The sequence below is a fragment of the Pteropus alecto genome, unplaced genomic scaffold (assembly GCF_000325575.1).
Source record: "Pteropus alecto unplaced genomic scaffold, ASM32557v1 scaffold87, whole genome shotgun sequence".
Taxonomy (NCBI): domain Eukaryota; kingdom Metazoa; phylum Chordata; class Mammalia; order Chiroptera; family Pteropodidae; genus Pteropus; species Pteropus alecto.
The window spans coordinates 1165009-1171711 of NW_006443225.1; the positions used below are offsets into that span (position 1 = coordinate 1165009).

At 35.3% G+C, this 6703-nt stretch overlaps 1 pseudogene; it reads left to right on the plus strand.

The window, feature by feature from the left end:
• Positions 1–1654: 1654 nt before the first annotated feature.
• LOC102898885 lies at positions 1655–2089 on the plus strand (annotated as a pseudogene).
• Positions 2090–6703: the final 4614 nt, after the last annotated feature.

Below are 6703 nucleotides of genomic sequence, written 5' to 3' on the forward strand. Positions count from 1 at the left end.
TTAATTGATTTTCAATAAAGGTGTCCAGGCCATCCTTAACAATGGTAAAAAATAGTCACTTCAACAAATGATGCTATGGCAACAAGATATCCACATACAAAAGTATGAAGTTGAACCCCTAACTCACGCCATATACAAAAATTACCTTAAAATGGATCAACAACCTAAATATAAGTGCTAAAACTCTTAGAAGAGAACACAGAGATAAACCTTCATGACGTTGGATAGGACTATTTTTTCTTAGATATAACATCAAAAGCATGAGCAGCAAAAGAAAAAATAAACTAGAATTCATCAAAATTAAAATCTCTTGTAGATTGAAGAATGTTATCAAAGTAAAGTAAAAAGACAACCTACAGAATGGAAGAAAATATTTGTAAATCATATATCAGGTAAGAGTCTAGTACCCAGAATACATAAAGAATTCCTACAACTTAACAACAGAAAAGACAAACAACCCAATTTTTTAAATGGTCAAACCACTTGAAGATATTTCTCCAAAGATATATAAATGAACAATAAGCTCATGAAAAACTGTCCAATATCATTAGTCATTAGTGAAATGAAAATCAAAACCACTTCACACCTAAGATGGCTATAATTTTTTTTAAATGAGAAATAACAGGAGGTGGTGAAGATGTGGAAAGATTAGAACATTGGTACATTGCTGCTAGAGGTGTAAAATGGTACAACCACTTTGGAAAGTAGTTTGGCATGTCTTCAAAAAGTTAAATATAGAATTACCATATGACTTGGCAATTTCATTCCTAGGTATATACCAAAAAGAATTGAAAGCAGGGAATCTAACATTTATTTATATACCAATGTTCATAGCAGAATTATTCATAGTAGCAAAAAAATGGGGGAAAAAAAAACAAATGTCCATCAACAGATAAATGAATAAACAAATTGTGGTATACCCATACAATGAAATATTATCCAGTCATAAGATAAATGAATTGCTGACATATGCTACAACATGGATGAATCTCAAAAACATCACACTAAGTGAAAAATTGAGACACAAAAGTTTACATAGCATAGAATTTCATTCATATGTAATATTCAAAATAGGTAAATCTATAGAAACTGACAGCATATTGATGATTGCCATAGGTTTGGGGGAAGGCGAAATAAGTAGTAACTGCTTAATGAGTATGAAGTTTTCTTTTGGGGTGCTGAGATTACTTAGAACTAGATAGTGTTGTGGTTGCACAACATTGTGAATGTAGTAAATGCCACTGAATTGTTCTCTTTAAAATGGTTCATTTTATATCATATGAATTTCAGCTCAGTTAAATTAAGAAAAAATAGACTTTGTCCTGAACTACTGTAGTTCTCAATATAGAATATTTGTGTAAACACTTTAAAGGCAGTACTTTGTTTTCGTTATAGTGGAAATTTTTTTTATCTTCTTCTGCTATATTCTTGGATAACATTTATGATCCTACTAATTTGACTAGAACCCATTCCCATCTCATCTAATCTTAAACTTCTCTATAATTTTTCTCTCTTTTTGCTTTATTGATTTTTCTCTTTCTACCAGATGATTACCATCAGCATTATAGCTTACATGTGGTATCTCCTAAAAATAAAATAAATATGTGGGGGTCTCTTACCTTCTGCAGCTGTTGCTGAAGCGCCAATGGCCAGTATGAAGTTCAAACCCTTAGCAACTTCTGACCGAAGTAACAACATAAAAGGCATTTCAATGCACTTTCCCGCATTTGCAGGAAGATTATGTCTTCTCCTCTTTCCGAAGAGCTGAGACAGAAGTACAATGTTCGATCCATGCCAATCAGAAAGGATGATGAAGTTCGGGTTGTGCGAGGACACTACTAAGGGCAGCAAATTGGAAGAATAGTCCAGGTTTAGAGGAAGAAATGTCATCTACATTGAATGAGGGCAGCGGCAGAAGGCTAATGGCACAACTGTTCATGTGGGTATTCACCCCAGCAAGGTCGTTATCGCTAGACTAAAGATGGACAAAAAATACAAAAAGATCCTTGAACGTAAAGCCAAATATCGCAGAGTATGAAAGGAAAAGAGCAAATATAAAGAAGAAACAATTAAAAAGATGCAGGAATAGAGTAACCTTATATACAACTTTCATTAAAAACTATAAAAAATAAAATAAAGCAAGAATAGTCCTCCCATTGAATTTTTGTGTAATCTGGGACTAGAGAAAATTTTTCTAATCATAAATCAAAATCCAAATATATTAAAGAAATGTGCCTCATTTGATTTTATAAAAACAAAAATTAAAAAAAATCCATGACAAAAACAAAACAAAACAAAAACTGCTGCAAGCAAAATGAAAATAAAAACTGGGAAAAATGTTTATAACTTTAATCACAGATGAAGAATTAATATCCCTGGTATACAAGGAGTTTTTAAAAATAGATTTTAAAAAGTCAAAAGCCTTATTAAAAAAAGACTCCTAAAGAAAAGACCCTATAGAAATTGATCTTAAATATGCTTGTATATTTTTTAAAAATACAAATTAAAAATACACTAAGATTCCATATTTCTCTTTTAGATTGATGAATAACTAAGCTTTGAGGAACACACTTTGTCCAGGCTAGAGAAATGGTTCTCTCTAGCTCACTGCTTGGAATGCAAAATGGTGTAACATTCATGGAGGAGAATTTAGCAATATCTAGCAAATCACATACAAACGTATTCTTTGGCCAGCAATCACATTTCTAGATAACTAAACCTACTGGCAAAAATGAAAAAAGATTCATGCATATGTTATTCATTGCAGATCTATTTTTTAAAAAACTTCTAAAATCATTTTATGAAAGTATAATTAATAATCAATAAAATGCACTCATTCTAAGTACACAATTAAATAAATTTTGACAAATGCATAATCCCATTTTACCAAAGAAAATACAAAATATTTCTATCACTCTCAAAAGTTTCCTTCTGATTCTTTATAAATAATCCACCACTCTCATTTCTGGTTCCAAGGCAACAATTGATCTTTCTGTTACTACAGATTTGTTCATACTTTCTAAAAGTTCACGTAAATGAAATGACACAGAATATACTTTTTTTTGTATCTGATTCTTTCATTTAGCATAGTGTTTTAGAGATTCATCCATGTTGTTGCATGTGCCAATATTTTGTTACTTTATATTCTTAAGTAGTTTTCTATTGCATGACTATACCATAATATGTATTTTCACATTTGAGTTATAACCACTTTGGAGATATTATAAACGAAGCTGCTATGAATACTTATATACGGATAAGTAGACTTTTTTATTTCTTTAGCAAATAACTAGTAGTAGAATTTCTGGATGAAATAAGTGTATATTCAAGTTTACAGAAAAATGCCAGTTTCTCCAGGTCCTTATCAAAAGTTGGTATTATCGGTCTTTTTAAATTATAGCCTTTCTGAGTTATGGTTGAGATGGCACAGTAGGTGGATGCTGTGCTTGCCTCCTTCCATTACCACATTAAAATTGCAACTAAAATATAGAACAATCAACCCAGAGAACCATCTGAAGACTAGATAAACAGAAGTCCTATAACTAAGGATATAAAAAAGAAGCCATTTCAAAACTGGTAGGAGGGGCAGAGATGTAAAACAGACTGGCCCCCACTCATGTGAGGTGGTCAAAAATTGGAAAGGCTATCTATGCTGGAGAAGTCTCCCCTGAAGTGTGAGGGGCCCCAACCCCACACTGGACTCTCCAGCTTTGAGCACCAGTGCCAAGAAAAGCAGTTCCAAAAACATCTGGTTATGAAAATCAGCTGAGATTTTGTCCATCCAGTGATACAGAAGGTGGCTGGAAATGCAAACATCCTCTTAAAGTTCCCACACATAGATTCTCTCACTTGCAGGCACTCACCCTGGACTTGTGAAGGGACAGCAGATAGGGAGATAGGTTCCAGTGACATACCGGGAGAGAGTGAGTCATGTGGCTTCAGGGCAAGGGCTAGAGAGACAGCCACCATTTTCCCTGTGTTGAAACCTCCTTCTGTGTAGATAGCAGTCTGATGCCATCTTTCCTGTGTTGAGCCCCCACATGGGCAAATTTGAATTTTCATTGGCCAGGTGCACCCCCTTCTCCACCCTGGTGAATCCCTGGTGACTCCCTGGTACTCCCAACTAGTTCAACATCATGGTTGGCAAGCAGTCATTGTCCTGCAGCGCAATTTTTCTTGGACAACTCTCAGGGGTCGGCAGGCCCCAGGTGGGCATGGGCTGGCTTTCATGGGCTCTGAAAATTTTGTGGAGCAACCCCAGGCTCAGCTCCGGCACCAAATCTGAATCTACGTTAACACATTGAACACCACATACCCCATGCTGGTAATACCCTGAGACCCTGTGCCACCCAATTCCCATAATCCTGTATGACCCAAGGCTATTTCAGCAGCTGAGCTTTATAGAGAGCTGGCAGGTGGTTGCAGGCCTAGGGGTTCCCTGGGCCTTTTGCTGAGCAGCCCCAAATCTGGTAGTGGTGATGGTCAGTCAATTCACAGTGTAGCCTCTCTCACGCACTTCAAGGTCCAGCACAAAGCAGCAATCAACTGCAGATTGCTTTGTATCTTCTACCAGATAGCCTTAGACCAGTCACGGGCAATAGCTAACCTTGGCTTACACAGGAGCCCCCTCCAAGAAGCCCCAGAACCAGCACACTCAGTGGCCAGCTTCAAACCATAACAACACAACCAGATTAGCCCCACAACTGGCACACCTAAAAGGTGGTCTGAGCAGGCACCAGAACCCACTGGAGCAAATCATGCTCCATAGGATTAACCCCTGCATAGCAGCTCATACTCTCTGATCATAGCTGATATTCACAGCCAGTCAGACTGAGGGTTAATCCCACCCAATGACCTGCCAACAGTAATCAAGGCTCAACTACAACAGGAGGGGACACATAACTCACAGAGGATACTCACAGAACATCAGCTCAGGTAACTGGGGAGACTGTACCACTGGGCCACACAAAACACCTACTACACAAGGCCATTTGCCAAGCCTGAAAGATGTAGCAGACCTACCTAATAAATAGAAATAAACACAGTAAGGCAGCTAAAATCAAAACAAAACAAAACAAAATGTCCTAAGTGAAGGAATAGGAGAAAACTCTAGAAAAATAACTAAACAGAATGGAGAAAAGTAATCTACCAGATACAGAGTTCAAAAATAATAATTATAAGTGTGCCTAAGGAATTTAGTGAGAACTTATACAAAGATATAGTAAGCATAAAAAATGACATAGTAATCATAAAAAAAGAACTAGTCATAAATGAAGAATACAATAGTTAAAATGAAGAATACACTAGAAAGAATCAACAGTAGGTTAGATGAAGCAGAGAATCGAATCAGCAGTTTAGAAAACAAAGTAGTAGAAAACACCCAATAGGAACAACAAAAAGAAAAAATAAATAAATAAACAATGAGGATAGTTTAAGGGACCTCTGGGATAACATCAAGTGTACCAACATTCGTGTCACAGAGATAACAGAAGGAGAAAAGAGAGAACAACAAATTGAGAACCTACTGAAGAAATAATGACATAAAACTTCCCTAACCTAGTGAAGGAATAGAAACACAATTCCAGGAACAGAGAGAGTACCAAGGAAGGTAAATCTAAAGAGGCCCACACCAAGACACATCATAATTAAAATGCTAAAGTTTAAAGACAAAGAGAGACTCAAAAGCAACAAGAGAAAAGCAGTTAGTTACCAGAAAGGAGTTCCCATAAAACTGTCAGTTGATTTCTCAGTAGAAACTTTTAAGGCCAGAGGAACTGGCAGGAAATATTCAAAGTGATGAAAAGCAAGGAAATACAACTTAGATTATTCTACCCAGAAATACTATCATTTAAAATTAAAGAAGACATAAAGAGCTTCCCAGACAAGAAAATTAAAAAAAATATATATATATATCACCACCAAGCCAGTAATACCAAAAAAAAAAAAAAAAAAGGAAAAGGAACTTTTTTTTAAAAAAAAATGATAATAATTACATAAATATCAATAATTGCTTTAAATGTAAATGGGTTAAATGCTCCAATCAAAAGACATAGGGTAGCTGAATGGATAAGAAAACAAGACCCATACATATATTGTCTACATGAGACTCATTTCAGATCAAAAGATGCACACAGACTGAAAATAAAGAGATGGAAAAAGACATTTTATGAAAATGGAAACAAAAAAAGCTAATGTAGCAATACTTATATCAGACAAAATATACTTTAAAACAAAAGCATAATAAGAGACAAAGACGTACATTACATATGATAAAGGAATCAATTCAACGAGAGGGTAGAACCATAACCTTTGTAAACATGCATCCTACGTGGGAGCACCTAAATACATTAAGCAAATATTAATCAACATAAAGAGAGAGATTGAAAGCATAAAAGTCATAGTAGAGGACTTTAACATCCCACTCAACTCAAGAGATAGATCTCCCAGAAAGAAAATCAATAAGGAAACAGCAGCCCTAAATGACACATTAGAATAGATGGATTTAATTGACATTTTAAGAACATTTCACCCCAAAATAGCAGAATATACATTCTAGTCAAGTGCATGTGGAACATTTTTCATGATAGATCACACGTTATGTCACAAAACAAGTCCTAATAAATTTAAGAAGATTGAAAACATATCAAGCATCTTCTCCCACCACAATGATATAAAACTTGAAATCAATTAACAAGAAAAATAA